The following is a 15,682-nucleotide window of genomic DNA, read 5'->3' on the forward strand; positions in this document are numbered from 1 at the left end:
TACTCAGGAGGACATTGTTATGAGGAGAAAGAAAACTGGCGTTCTATGGATGGGAGTGTGGAATGTCAGATCCCTTAATCGGCCAGGTAGGTTAGAAAATTTAAAATGGGAATTAGGTGCGTTAAAGCTAGATATAATGGGGATTAGTGAAGTTCTGTGGTGGGAGGAACAAGACTTCTGGTCAAGTGAATACAGTGTTATAAATAAAAAATCAAATAAGGGTAATGCAAGAGTAGGTTTAATAATGAATGAAAAATTATGAGCATGGGTAAGCTACTATAAGCAGCATAGTGAACGGATTATTGTAGCCAAAATGGACATGAAGCCCACATCTATCACAGTAGTACAAGTTTATATGCCAATTAACTCTGCAGACGAAGAGATTGAAGAAATTACTCAGATAGTTAAGGGAAATGAAAATTTGATAGTAATGGGGGACTGGAATTCAATAGTAGGAAAAGGAAGAGAAGAAAAAGTAGTAGGTGAATATGGAATGGGGATAAGGAATGAAAGAGGAAGCTGCCTGGTAGAATTTTGCACAGAGCATAATTTAATCATAGCTAACACTTAGTCCAAGAATCATGAAAGAAGTTTGTATACACCGAAGAGGCCTGGAGGTCCTGGAAGGTTTAAGTTAGATTATATAATGGTAATACAGGTTTAGGAACCAGGTTTTAAATTGTAAGACAATTTCAGGGGCAGATGTGGACTCTGGTCCCAATTTATTGGTTATGAACAACAGATTAAAACCGAAGAAACTGCAAAAATGTAGGAAATTAAGGAGATGGGACCTGGATAAACTGACAGAACCAGAGGTTGTAGAGAGTTTCAGAGAGAGCATTAGGCAATGATTGACAGGAATGGGGGAAAGAAATACAGTAGAAGAAGAATGGGTAGCTTTGAGGGATAAATAGTGAAGGCAGCAGAGGATCAAGTAAGTAAAAAAAAGGAAGGCTAGTAGAAATCCTTTGGTAAAAGAAGAGATATTGAATTTAATAGATGAAAGGAGAAAATATAAATGTGCAGCAAATGAAGCAGGGAAAAGGAATGCAAACATCTTAGGAATGGGATTGACAGGAAGTGCAAAATCACTACGCAATGATGGCTAGAAGACAAATGTAAGGAGGTACAGGCATATATCACTAGGGGTGAGATAGATACAGCCTACAGGAAAGTTAAAAAGACCTTTGGAGAAAAGATGACCACCTGTATGAATATCAAGAGCTCAGATGGAAAACCAGTCCTAAGCAAAGTCAGGAAAGAAGAAAGATGGAAGGAGTGTAGAGGGTCTATACTAGGGCGATGTACTTGAGGACAATATTATGGAAATGGAAGAGGACGTAGATGAAGATGAAATGGGAGATATGATACAGTGTGAAGAGTTTGACAGAGCACTGAAAGACCTAAGTCAAAAAAAAAAGGCCCACAGAATAGACAACATTCCATTGGAGCTATTGATGGCCTTGAGACAACCAGCCATGATCAAACTCTTCCATCTGATGGGCAAGATGTATGAGACACACAAAATACCCTGAGACTTTAAGAAGAATATAATAGTTACAATTGCAAAGGAAGCAGGTGTCAACAGGTGTGAAAATTACAGAACTACCAGTTTAATAAGTCATGGCTGCAAAAAACTAACAAGAATTCTTTATAGACAAATGGAAAACAGGTAGAAGCCGAGCTAGGGGAGGATCCATTTGGATTCCGTAGAAATGTGGAACACACAAGGCAATACTGACCATACGACTTATCTTACAATACACATTAAGGAAAGGCAAAGATTTGTTTCTAGCATTTGTAGATTTGGAGAAAGCTTTTGACAATATTGACTGGAATACTCTCTTTAAAATTCTGAAGGTGGCAGAGGTAAAATACAGGGAGCGAAATGCTATTGACAATTTATACAGAAACAAGACAGCAGTTATAAGTGTAGATGGGCACAATACGGAAGCAGTGGTTGAGAAGGGAGTGAGACAGGGTTGTAGCCTATCCCCGATGTTATTCAGTCTATATATTGAGCAAACAGTAAAGGAAGTAAAAGAAAAATTTGGTGCAGGAATTAAAATCCATGGAGAAGAAATAAAAACTTTGAGGTTTGCTGATGACATTGTAACTCTGTCAGAGACAGCAGAGGACCTGGAAGAGCAGTTGAACAGACTGGACATTGTCTTGAAATGAGAATATAAGATGAATGTCAAAAAAAGCAAAACGAGGATAATGGAGTGTAGTCGAATGAAGTCAGGTGATGCTGAGGGGATTAGAGTAGGAAATGAGATGCTTAAAGTTGTAGTTGAGTTTTGCTATTTGGGGAGCAAAATAACTGGTGATGGTCAAAGTAGAGAGGACTGGCTATGGCAAGGAAAGCATTTCTGAAGAAAAGAAATTTGTTAACATTGTGTATAGCTTTAAGTGTCAGAAAGTCTTTTCTGAAAGTATTTGAATGGAGTGTAGCCATGTATGGAAGTGAAACGTGGAAGATAAATAGTTTAGACAAGAAGAGAATAGAAGCTTTTGAAATGTGGTGAAACAGAAGACTGCCGAACGTTAGATTGGTAGATCACCATAAGTAATGAGGAGGTACTGAATAGAATTGGGGAGAAGAGAAAAATGTGGCACAACCTGACTAAAAGGAGGGACCGGTTCGTAGAACACATACTGAGGCATCAAGGAATCACCAATTTAGTGTTTGAGGGTGTCGTGGAGGATAAAAATAGTAGAGGTAGGCCAAGAGATGAATATAATAAGCAGATTCTGAAGGATGTAGGTTGCAGTAGTTACTCAAAGATGAAGAAGCTTTCACAGGATAGAGTAGCATGGAGAGATGCATCAAACCAGTCTCTGTACTGAAGACCACACCAATGACAAAAACAAAAACAACAACAACAAGGGAGAGGAAAACTTAATTGTAATGGTTACTAAAATTCAGTAGTAGCAAGATAAAGACAAGGAAGAATAGTACACTATGGACTGGGGGATAGGCATGAAAGAGGAAGCTTTCAGGTAGAATTTTGCACAGAAAATAATTTAGTCACCACTAACATTTGGTTCAAGAATCAGAAAGAAGGTTGTGCATATTTAAGTGACCTGGAGACAATGGAAGGTTTCAGATTTATTATGTAATGGTAAGACAGAGATTTTGGAAGCAGATTTTAAACTATAAGACATTTCCATGGTCATATTTAGACTCTGACCATAATTTATCAGTTATGAACTATAGATTAAAACTGAATAATTAAAAAAAATAGGAAAAAGGAGATGGGACCTGGATAAGTTGAAAGAAGCAGAGATTCTTGAGAGTTTCGGAGTAAGCATGAGGTAACAACTGATTGAAATGGGGAAAAAGAACACAATAGAAGATGAATGGGTAGCTTTGTGACATGAAATAGTCAAGGCAGCAGATGATCAACCAAATAGAATGACAAGGCTTAGAAATAATCCATTTATATTACAGATGGTATTGAATGTAACTGATAATAGGAAAAAAATATATAAATCAAGCAAATGAAACAGTCAAAAGGTAATATAAACATCTACTAAATGAGATTAACAGAAATGAACAGATGGCTAAACAGGAATGGCTAGAGGAGAAATGTAAATCTATAAGCCATATATAACTTGGGCAAAGGTAGACACTGGCTACAGGAACATTAAAGAGGTCTTTTGAGAAGCAAGAAGCTTCTGTTTGTATATCAAGAATTCAGATGGAAAACCAGTACTTAGCAAAGAAGGGAAATCTGAAAGATGGTAGAAATATATAGAGGGACTATACAAGGGAAATAAACTTGAAGACAAAATTATAGAAAGGAAGATGAAGTAGATGAAGATGAGATGAGAGATGTGATACTACAAGGAAAATTTGCAGAGCACTGAAAGACCTAAGCTGAAACAAGGCCATGGGAATAAACAACATTTCTTCACAACTGTTGATATCCCTGGAAGAGGTATCTATTCCACCTGGTGTGCAAGATATATGAGACTGATAAAACAACCTCAGATTTCAAGAAGACTGTAATAATTTCAGTTTCGAAGAATGAGTGCTGGCAATTGTGAATATCACTGAACTATTGTTTTAATAAGTCATGGTTGTTGAATACTGACGTGAATTATTTACAAAGGACGGGAAAAACTGGTAGAAGTCAGCCTCAGGGAATATCAGTTTGTGTTCTGGAGAAATGTTAACATGTGAGGCAGTACTGACCCTACCACCTATCATAGAAGAAAGGCAAATCTATATTTATAACATTTGTAGATTTAGAGAAAGCTTCAGACATTGATGACTGGAATACATTCTTTGAAATGCTGATGATGGCAGGGTTAAAATACAGGGAGTGAAAAGCTGTGTGCAACTTGACAGAAACCAAGGAACCATACAGAAGTAATGAGAGTCAAAGGTCATGAAACTGATGCAGTGGTTGAGAAGGGAGTGAGACAGGGTTGTACCAATGTGGTTCAATTTGTACATTGAGTAAGCAAGAAGAAGAAATTGAAGTTCAGCAAGAAGAAATAGAAATTTTAGGTTTTCTGAAAACATTGTAATCATGAAAGGAATTCACAAATTGCAAATTGTGAACACGATTGTACACCAAGTATACGCACCTTAACCACTTTGCCCATCTCTCCATGACTCATGGCTAGACCAAAACTTCGATATGTCCTGTTGTCCATGTCCCATAGTGCTCAATACAAATCGTATGATTCCTGCACATGGAGACATACTGTTTTTGCTCATCAGATTGCCTTGCTTTGACATGATAAACAGTAGGGCAGTGTCTGTATTTTATGTTATGTGTATGGTTCACAATGTTCCATCAGACATACATGCATATGTGATGGAACAGATACTGCTGACAATTGACAGTCGTATTATATTATGAAATGTATTTGCAAATTGTGAATACAATTGTACACAGTTTCTGTGAGTTACAAGTAACATATGAAATATTAGTAACATATGAAAATTTGTACCTGACCAGGGCTCAAACCCAGATTTCCTGCTTGTGCAAGTCCTTACCTTAACCATTTTGGCTATCTGTGCACAACTCATGGCTGGACCCCAATTTCTGTATGTCCTAGTGCCTATGTCCCATAGTGCTTGCGTACAAATCATATGATTACCACACACAGACAGAAATTGGTTTTGCTCATCAGATTGCCTTGGCATGAAATACAATTGGGCAGTGTCTGTATTTTACAGTGTCTGTATAGTTCAATGCAATGTTCCTTCCAACAGCAGTCAATCGTTGACAGTGGCTGTTCTTCGGACATGCATGCTTGTCTGAAGGAACATTGCATTGAACTGTACAGACACTGTAAAATACAGATACTGCTCTACCACACTGTAATTCTGACAGAGACAGCAAAGGACTTGGAAGTGCAATTGAATGGAATGAAGACTGAAGAGCATCTTGAAAGGAGGATATTAGATAAACATTAACAAAAGTAAAACAATGATTATGGGATGCAGATGAATTAAATCAGGTAGTGCTGAAGGGATTAGATTATGACGTGAGACATTAAAAGCAGTAGATGAGTTTTGCAGTTTGGGCAGTAAAATAACATGATGACTGAAGTAGAGAGGATACAACATGTAGATTAGCAATGACAAGAGATGTTTTTCTGAAGAAGAGAAACTTGTTAACACAGAATATAAATTAAAGTGCTGAAAAATCTATTCTAAAAGCTTTCATCTGAGTGTAGCCTTTGTACAGAAGTGAATAGTGTATAATAAGTAGTTGATACAAGACGAGAATAGAAGCTTTTGAAATGTGCTGCTACAGAAGAGTGCTGAAAATTAGATTAGTAGCTTGTGTAACTAATGAGGAAATACTGAATAGAATTGGGGAGAAAATAAATCTGTGGCATAACTTGACTGAAAGAAGGGATCAGGTGACAGGAAACTCTCTGAGATATCAAGAGATCACAAATTTAGTACTGGAGAGAAGTGTGGTGGGGAAGTTCATAGAGGGAGACTGAGAGATGAGTACACTAAGCAGGTTTCAAAGGATGTAGGTTACAGTAGATATTCAGAGATGAAGGGGCTTGCACAGTATAAAGTAGCATGGACTTTGGACAACTGTATGAAACCAGTCTTCAGACTGAAGATCACAACAATAATAGCTACAAACAGGCCTGACCTTAACAACAGTGTCAGTATGAAGACTGGGATTAATGATTTTGATGTCATTGTAATCATAATTGTTACTTACAAGTTCACAAATTCATCAGGAATGATAGGAGAATTTTTATGCTGAACAGAGGAGGTAAGCAGTTGTTAGCAACCTATGTAGGAAGTGAATTGACATCATTTAGTTCAAATATGAAAAACATAGAGAAATTACGGGCAATGTGTAAACTGATGGTAAATCACTCTCTGGAGAAGTATGTGCCATGTACTTGTATTAAATGTAGAAAGACCTTCCAGCATTTAATAACAATGTTCACAAAATACTGAGGAAGCAAGGATTTTTGCAAGCTTGGCTTCAAAAAATGATGCAAACATGTTTGAAAGGCAAAACTTAATAGAAGTCCATGTATCTGTAAGAAGACTGATGTGCACTGTTCGTGAAAGGTCATGTCAAGAAACCAAGAAAGTTCTGCTCTTGCATAAAAACACTAAGTGGGTCAAAGATTTCCATCTATTCATGTGTTGACCAATCTGGTGTGGCAGTAGGAAACAGCAAAAAGAAAGCTGGAGTTTTTAAGGTTTTGTTTAAAAAATCATTGATACAGGAGGATCATATAGGCACGTCATCATTTGACCATGGTACAGATACCCATGTGGATGACAGAAATAGGCATAATTGGAACTGAGAAGTCACTAAAAAAGTTTCAAGTAAGTCATCAGGTCCAGTTATTCTAAGTCAAATATAATAAATTTGCTTGAGACAGAAAGGCTTCTGCTCAAAGATGAACACAGATTTAGAAATAATTGCTCATGAGAATCTCAGCTTGTCTTTTTCTTACACAATATCCTGCAAACCGTAGATGACAGGCAACATACAGATTCCACAAGCCTAGATTTCCAGAAGTGCTTGACCCAGTGCCCCACTGCAGACTGTTAATGAAGGTCAAAGCACATGGAACAGGTTACCAGATAAATGAGTGCCTCGAATATTTCTTAAGTAAAAGACACAATTACATTGACCTGGATAACAAGTATTCGTTAGAGACAATGCTCATGTTAGGAGTGTTCCAGGGAAGTGTGGCTGTGTGAGCAGCAATCTGAGTATTTGCTGATAAAGCTGTAGTGTACAGGGAAGTATCATCATCATGTGATTATAGGAACATACAGAATAATTTAACAGAATTTCTATTTGGTGTGATGAATAGCAGCTTGCTTCAAATGTAGAAAAATGTAAGTTAATGCAGATGAGTTGGAGAAGTTGTCCTGAAATGTTGGAGTAGGTGTTTGCTGCTTGATGTAGTCATGTCAGTTAAATACGTAGGCATATTTTATAAAGTTATATGAAATGTAACAAGCACGTAAGGTCAGTAGTAGGGAAGATGAATGGTTGACTTTGGTTTATTGGAAGAATTTTAGGGAAGTGTAGTTCATCTATAAAGGAGATCACATATAGAACACTTGTTCAGCTCATTCTTGCGTGCTGCTCAAATGTTTGGGATTACCACCAGCTCATAGTAGAAGGAGGTACTGAATCAATTTACACAAATGTTGCTAGATTAATTACCTGCATGTTCAATCAACAAGCATGTATTATGGAGATACTTTGTGAAATGAACTCGAATGAGAATCCTTATTTTTAAACACCATTGAGAAAATTTAGAGAATTGGCATTTGGAACTGACTGCAGAATGATTCTACTGGGGGCACTGATGTACATTTCATGGTAGGACCACAAAGACAAGATTAGATGGATTGGGGCTTTATGGAGGCATGTAGGCAATCATTTTTCTCTCACTTCATTTGTGAGTGAAACAGGGAAGGGAATGACTAGTAGTGGTGTAAGGTATCCTTCACCATGCACCATGTGATGGCTTGTGGTGTATGGATTTAGATGTAGTTACATATATAAGTAAAGGAGGTGGCAACTTTGAACCATGGGAGGGTACTGGGAAAATGCAGTCAGTTTACAAAGGAGTTTGCTCTCAAAGCCCTTGTGCTACCTACCCTAAAAGAGTGTGAAAAAAATATCAGATAGATCTAACAGGGGATATTGAACACATTAAAAGAAAGGCATCATGAATGGTATCAAGGTTCTTTAACACATGGAAAATCACAAAAATGCTGAGAAACTGAAATGGCAAACACTTGCAGATGGACACCAACTGTCCTGTGAATTTCAACATATAAAGCTCCAAGAACTAGTATTAATTGCCTTATCTAGAAATGTACTACAGCATCTTATATATCACTCCCATAGGGACTACGAATACAAGATTACTCTAATCAACACATGTACAGGGTCATATGAGAAGTAGTCTTCACATTCTCCATATATGAGTGTAAGGGGAAGAAATCCTGTTAATGGTATAATGGAAATACTCTCTGCCGTATGCTTGATAGTCATTGCCACCATATAGGTTTCAATATCGATACAAATAAAGAAGATGCTGGAGATATGTAGTCTAAAGCTAGCAGACAACGTTTCTGAGATCTTGCCTTACAAGGGACAGTTGACAACTCTCCAAAGTAGACTTATTTGTAGATTCTACTTATAACAGACACCAAAGTTACATAGAAGTAGTAACAGTTTTCATGAACCCACACACAGGAGAGTTGTCTATACTGTACTGGCTCTTAACTTTTACCACTACTACAAAATTCTTACTGTAGTATCTGACATTCAGTGAGGGCAGTGTAAACTACACACTTTTGGAGCTTGTTGTCAGCTATGAGTGTGATTGTTTTGTAGTTTTTATTTAACTTTTGTGTATGTGGTGAAGAGGATCACTGTTGCAATTATAACATAATGATTTATTCATGGGCAGATATATGTGACATAATCCTAGTTTCCTGACAGTCATGAACCTGTATTCATTTTGGTTCATTTGTGGGAAAATGAGAAAGAAAATATGATGATGTTGCCTGTAATGTATTACTTACTCCAAGTTCCCAATATAGCACTGGTACTACGAAAGAAACTTGTTCATAAAGGAAGTTTTAAAACATTCACTTAGCTCTGTTAGTGCAATCTAATGCTTAGAAATGATGTGGTGAATTTTCTAATGAGTTCTTTATTATAAGTTATTAATTAAATAATTATTTTGTATTAGAGTATGATAGCAGAAATTCACAGATGAATTACATTCAGAGGTAATACTATGTTGAAAGGGGGATCATGGGTTAAATGAATGTGCACATGTATAAATCACATAGGATGTATGAAAACCCGCCTTCTGCATTGCAGAATGAAACGGATTGCCCCTTAATTTCAGTGGAGAAGAAGCCATGGCAGCAAAAAATGGGCTGAAAGTGTCCATCCAAGAAATATCACTGGATCTGAGGGAAATTATGAAAGCTCCATCATGAACTTCAAGGGCTAGCCAAAGAGGCTGTGACCTGCTGAGCATCCCACACAAAATGAAAGCTAATCAAAACAAAGGAAAAGAAATCTAGAACTACAACTGCTCCTGTGAAAAGGAAGTGTTTTGAAAACTCATCAGGGAAGCCACCACAGAAACTCATTCATAGAACAGAGGACAAATATTGTGAGTTGTGTGAGGAAGATCAGATGGAAGAAATGATAAAATGCATGACATGCAAAATGTAGATTTTTGCAAAGTGCACAGGGGTGGGGAAAAGACTGTGGAAATTGTATTGAAATACCTGCAAATACTGATGTAAGGACTAAAACATGGGAATTTCTTAGATTTAGACTGATTATCAAAAGTAGTTGCCTGAGCTGATGGAGTTGATGCAGGATAGGGAAGGACGCAAGGATGGAGCAGGCAGGACAGAGACAGGTCTTTGGACAGATGACTTCCTGGCCGCACAACTGGATGAAAAGAGTGCAGAGGGTCCAACAAAAAGAGACTGGGAAGAGGAAGAGGGGAGAACCTGATGGGGAAGAAAGGGAGAGGGGAAAGGGGAAGTGGAGAAAGCAGAGGAAGGTGAAGATGAACAGGGAAAAAGGGAGTGGAGAGAAAGAAGGGAGCAGGGCTGAAAAGGGGGAGAGGGGAGGGGGTGATAGAAGATTCCCACATGGCAGAGGGGGGAGGGGGAGGGAGGAAGCAGGACATGCTCTGGATAGAGAAGGAGTGGTGCATACAGAAGAGAGCAGGGAAAAGTTAGAGTGAGGCAGTGGGAACAGGTTAGTGGAGGTCTATCCTCCATAACCTCAGTACCTATTCTCAAACCTATTTCACTGGTCCTTTGTGTAGACAAAGGCTTTACCACAGTGGTTATGAATTGTAGTGACTATGTGGCTGTGGGTCTCTGCCAAGTTTCCAATAGTTCTGTGTATAAACCTTACAACGATAATCCCATCCCAGAAGTCCAACATGATCTCAAGCAGCTTCTCAAGGCATTAGGTCCATCCTAAAACCTGACACCTTAATCCATCTCTCCTCATACCAGCAACCCCCTACACTCTTACCTTTTACCTAATCCTCTGAACTCCACAGACCCAGCCTCAAAGGTCTGCTTACTGATCATCCCCTTTGGGCTGTGTACAATGCTCCCACAGAATGAACCTCTGTCTCATTGACCAACACCTCCAAACTATTGTCCATAATCTCCCATCCTACATTCAAGACATTGCTCACTTTCTTCACAATCTGTCCCATTACCACCAAACTCCTTGTTGGTCACTATGAATATGACATCCTTGAACACCAGCATCCCCCATGCCCATGGCCTTGTGGTCATGGAACACTCCTTTTTCCATTGTCCTCCTGATATCAAATCCACCACATATTTGCTAATCCTTCTAGCCAGTCACACCCTGACCCACAATTATTTCACTTCTGAAAGCCAAATATAAAAGAAATATTTGGTGCAGCCATGGGTACTTACATGCAACCATCTTGTGCCGTCTTATTTATGGGCCATCTGGAGGAGACCTTTCTATCCAGTCAGCACATAAAACCCCTTGTCTGCTTCAAATTCACTGATGATATTTTCATGATCATGGGCAGCCTTTGCTCTTTCCTCCACAACCTCAACACTTATTCACAGATGTGCTTCACCTGGTCCTCTCAATTCATCAAGCCACCTTCCTAGGTGTTGATCTCCACCTCTCAGGCTACTCCATAAATATGTCTGTCCGTATTAAGCACACCAACCACCAACAGTTCCTCCAGTTTGACAGTTGTCACCCATTCCAAGCCAAAAAGTCTCTTTGTGACAGCCGTGACATCTGTGGACTCTGCATCTGCAGTGGAAAGCAGGAGTTATCAAAATACACTGACAACCTTACCAAAGCCTTTACTGACAGACAATATCCTACCCAGTTAATACATAAACAAGTGTCCCTTGCCATCTGCTCCTCTGATATGAATGAACCTGTTACCCAGCCCCTGACCAGGACTTATTTGGTAACCCAGTATCATCCTGGCTTTGAAAAGCTCAACCACATCCCCTGCCAGCACTTCGACTATCTTTCATTCTGCCCTGAGATCAGGGATATCCTACCCAAAATACTATCCATGTCCTCTAAAGTAGCTTTCTGTTGCCCAACTAACCTAAAGAATATGCATGTCTATTCCTTTTCCAGTGCTGCTCCTAATCCTGCAAGCCATGGTTCATACCCTTGCAGTCGACCAAAGTACAAGACATGTCCCACACACCCACGTATCACTTCCTACTGTAGTCCAGTTATAGGCATTTCCTAACAGATGAAAGTCAGTGCTATGTGTGAAAGTAGCCATGTTATCTATGCTGCAATTACTGTACAGCATTCTATGTGAGCATGACAAATAACCATCTGGTTGCTCACAAGAATAGCTACTAGCAAACTGTGGCAAATCACAGACTTGACCGCCCAGTTACTGAACATGCCGCACATCGCAACATAAATGACTTCAACAGGTGCTTCACCCATGGGCCCATTCGGACACTCCCTTTCAGCACAAGTTTCTCTGAACTGTGCTGATAGGAATTGCTCCCAACACATCCTGCTCTCTCACAATCCCTCTGGCCTAAACCCTTGCTAAACTGTTCCTGCTGCCTCACCTTGCCTATTCCCTACTCTCTTCTTTTCACACCACTGCCCAGATCATGCACTGCCTTCTCCCACCACTCTCCATCTACCCCTCCCCCCATGTAGGCATTTTCCTTACTCCACCCCCTCTCTCACCCCCACCCTTCCCCCCTCTTTCCCCCCCTCTATCACTCTTCTCTCCCCATTTTTCAACGCCACTCCCTTTCTCCATTTTCATCTTCACCTTTCTCTCCTTTTTCCCCATCCACTTATTCCCCTTCAGTTTCCCATGCTCCCACTTTCCTTTCCTATACCTCTATTTGTTGCACCTTCTGTACTCTTTTCATCTCACCATGCAGTTGTGAAGTCATTTGCCCAAATTCCTGCTCCTTCCCTGCTAGCCTCTCCTTGTGTCCTTCCCTATCCTGTCCCCAACTCCATTAGCTCAGGCATCTGCTTTCAATAATTGAATATCAATGAACAGTTTTGACATGGCCGCAGCAGTGTGCATGTGGGTGTCTGTGTGGTTGTGTGTGTGAATATGCATGCTACTTCTAGAAAAGAGGTAGTACTTGATAGTATGTGTGAACACTGTTTTCTGTTATGTGCCTCTATGCTCCATGCATCGAGCTGCTGTAGGTGAGTGGTTGCATTTCTCTTCTTTTACATAAACTTTGGCAACAGCAGCTTGATGTACGAGGGCAGTTCAATAAGTAATGCAACACATTTTTTTTCTCGGCCAATTTTGGTTGAAAAAACCGGAAATTTCTTGTGGAATATTTTCAAACATTCCCGCTTCGTCTCGTATAGTTTCATTGACTTCCGACAGGTGGCAGCGCTGTACGGAGCTGTTAAAATGGCGTCTGTAATGGATGTGCGTTGCAAACAACGGGCAGTGATCGAGTTTCTTTTGCGGGAGCCCAGGGCATCTCAGATATTCATAGGCGCTTGCAGAATGTCTACGGTGATCTGGCAGTGGACAAAAGCACGGTGAGTCGTTGGGCAAAGCGTGTGTCATCACCGCGGGCCGCCGTGCACAGCTGTGACTCCTGCAATGGCGGAGCGTGCGAACACACTCGTTCGAGATGATCGACAGATCACCATCAAACAACTCAGTGCTCAACTTAACATCTCTGTTGGTAGTGCTGTCACAATTGTTCACCAGTTGGGATATTCAAAGGTTTGTTCCCCCTGGGTCCCTCGTTGTCCAACCGAACACCATAAAAAGCAAAGGAGAACCATCTGTGCGGAATTGCTTGCTCGTCATGTGGCTGAGGGTGACAATTTCTTGTCAAAGATTGTTACAGGCGATGAAACATGGGTTCATCACTTCGAACCTGAAACAAAACGGCAATCAATGGAGTGGCGCCACACCCACTCCCCTACCTAGAAAAAGTTTAAAGCCATACCCTCAGCCGGTAAAGTCATGGTTACAGTCTTCTGGGACGCTGAAGGGGTTATTCTGTTCGATGTCCTTCCCCATGGTGAAACGATCAACTCTGAAGTGTATTGTGCTACTCTTCAGAAATTGATGAAACGACTTCAGCGTGTTCGTAGGCACAAAAATCTGAATGAACTTCTCCTTCTTCATGACAACGCAAGACCTCACACAAGTCTTCGCACCCGAGAGGAGCTCACAAAACTTCAGCGGACTGTTCTTCCTCATGCACCCTACAGCCCCGATCTCGCACAGTCGGATTTCCATATGTTTGGCCCAATGAAGGACGCAATCCGTGGGAGACACTACGCGGATGATGAAGAAGTTATTGATGCAGTACGACGTTGGCTCCGGCATCGACCAGTGGAATGGTACCGTGTAGGCATACAGGCCCTCATTTCAAGGTGGCGTAAGGCCGTAGCATTGAATGGAGATTACGTTGAAAAATAGTGTTGTGTAGCTAAAAGATTGGGGAATAACCTGGTGTATTTCATTGCTGAATGAAACAACCCCTGTTTCAGTAAAAAAATGTGTTGCATTACTTATTGAACTGCCCTCGTAGATTTGTAGCAGTTTTATTGTAAATGAAAAGGCTTGTTCTTCACAATTTCCTGTTTTTATTTGCTATTCATTGTGGTTAAGAGTATTTCTTTGTCGGTATTTGGTATATGTCAATTTTTTAAAAGTTTTTATCCATTTATTTATTTTATCTTATTTCATTTTTTTATTGATTTTGTTTGTGAGCTTTGGGGTTGGGGGTTGGATATTGTATCTGCAAGAGGGAAGATTAGAGCTTAGCATGCCATCAGTGGTGGAATTATTAGAGATGATACTCTAGCTTGGATAGGACAAGAACAATGGGGAAGCAAGCTGCCCATGTCCTTTTGAAAGGCAAACTTCAGAAAGTCTGAGTCCATGTGGTGGAATGGGAATTAGGATCATGCTCCTCCTGCATATGAATTCAGTATCCACTGCACCATCTTTTTAAACAGGACAGGGAGAAAAGTATACTATGCAAAGAATAGTAATGCACTTTCCTGCAATTCAATTCAAAGTGTGCTTATGTCTGAATAAATACTTTAACACATGTTACTGGCACTAATTTTATAATGTAGATAGTGTCCTCCTTTATGTTAAGAAACTGTGAAAGTTCAGTTTTTGCATTCCAACATTACTGTAATAAGATTCACTAACTTTCATTGTTGCAGATTCTGGTATAAAGCTGATCAAAGAGACTTTTAATTATTATGAAGAGACAAATGTCCGAAAGACATTGTGGAAGAGACTGCCATTATGTTTCATTTGCAGTGAGTTTTCATGTGTATGTGACAGTTTTAAATGAAGTGAGTGTTTTAAAGACAAAAAGAAATGAAATTACAAAAATCATCTTATTAATGGATTGAGAAAGTGACATTTTCTTTTATTTTACAAAACAACGAATTGTTGAAATGGAGAAATTTATTTTTGTTATTCCTTTATTCCTCATCTTTTATGACTGTCATAATCCATGGCTGTTTCAGTGAAGTGAAATAAACTTTTCATGAACTAAGACATGGTTCCTGAAACGACATTATTGAAATAAATATAATAAAAGAAGAATTGTGCTATGTTGAATGAACTGAAATTGAGAGTTTAATGTACTAGTACTTTGGTGCTATCCTCTGAAATCTGTCACAAATGTTTTGTGTTTCATTGTCATTTGTTGGAAACCGGCATGACACATGCTTTGTAAAAAGTAGTCTTCTGTATGATTTGAAATTTGTGTTCAGAAATTTTTGACTGATATAATTTTGAACAAAGCTTTCTTCCTGATCATGTTAATGATGAAACAATAAGAAACAGTCAGTTCAAACTGAGAAACACCAAGTATTTGTGATAATTTCTAGTTGTACAGTTAACTAGTGTACTATAAAATAATAATTTATTACATTTGATACAACTTAGAACTAGAAATTACATCTGAAAATGTCTGGATAATTCAAAATATTTCACATTTTTTTAGAGCTTCTGAGCTGTACAACACCTTAGAACACAGGCAAACTTCAGAAACTAACTTCATGAACCCAAATAAGTTTGTGAGAAAATTTCATTCATACATATCAGCCTAGAATTCCAATTATTTGAAAAGATGAACCATTAC

General features: G+C 39.2%; 1 protein-coding gene across 1 annotated transcript in view; it reads left to right on the forward strand.

Moving 5' to 3' along the window:
• LOC126473146 (potassium voltage-gated channel subfamily KQT member 1-like) overlaps positions 1-15,007 on the forward strand; it is a 1,059,334-nt gene extending 1,044,327 nt beyond the window's left edge. Inside the window, exon 16 of the mRNA XM_050100004.1 lies at positions 14,751-15,007. The gene's annotated coding sequence lies outside the window, so the exon portion shown is untranslated. The remainder of the gene's footprint in view (positions 1-14,750) is intronic.
• Positions 15,008-15,682: the final 675 nt, after the last annotated feature.

This window comes from Schistocerca serialis, chromosome 4 (assembly GCF_023864345.2).
Source record: "Schistocerca serialis cubense isolate TAMUIC-IGC-003099 chromosome 4, iqSchSeri2.2, whole genome shotgun sequence".
In the NCBI taxonomy this organism is placed as follows: Eukaryota; Metazoa; Arthropoda; class Insecta; order Orthoptera; family Acrididae; genus Schistocerca; species Schistocerca serialis.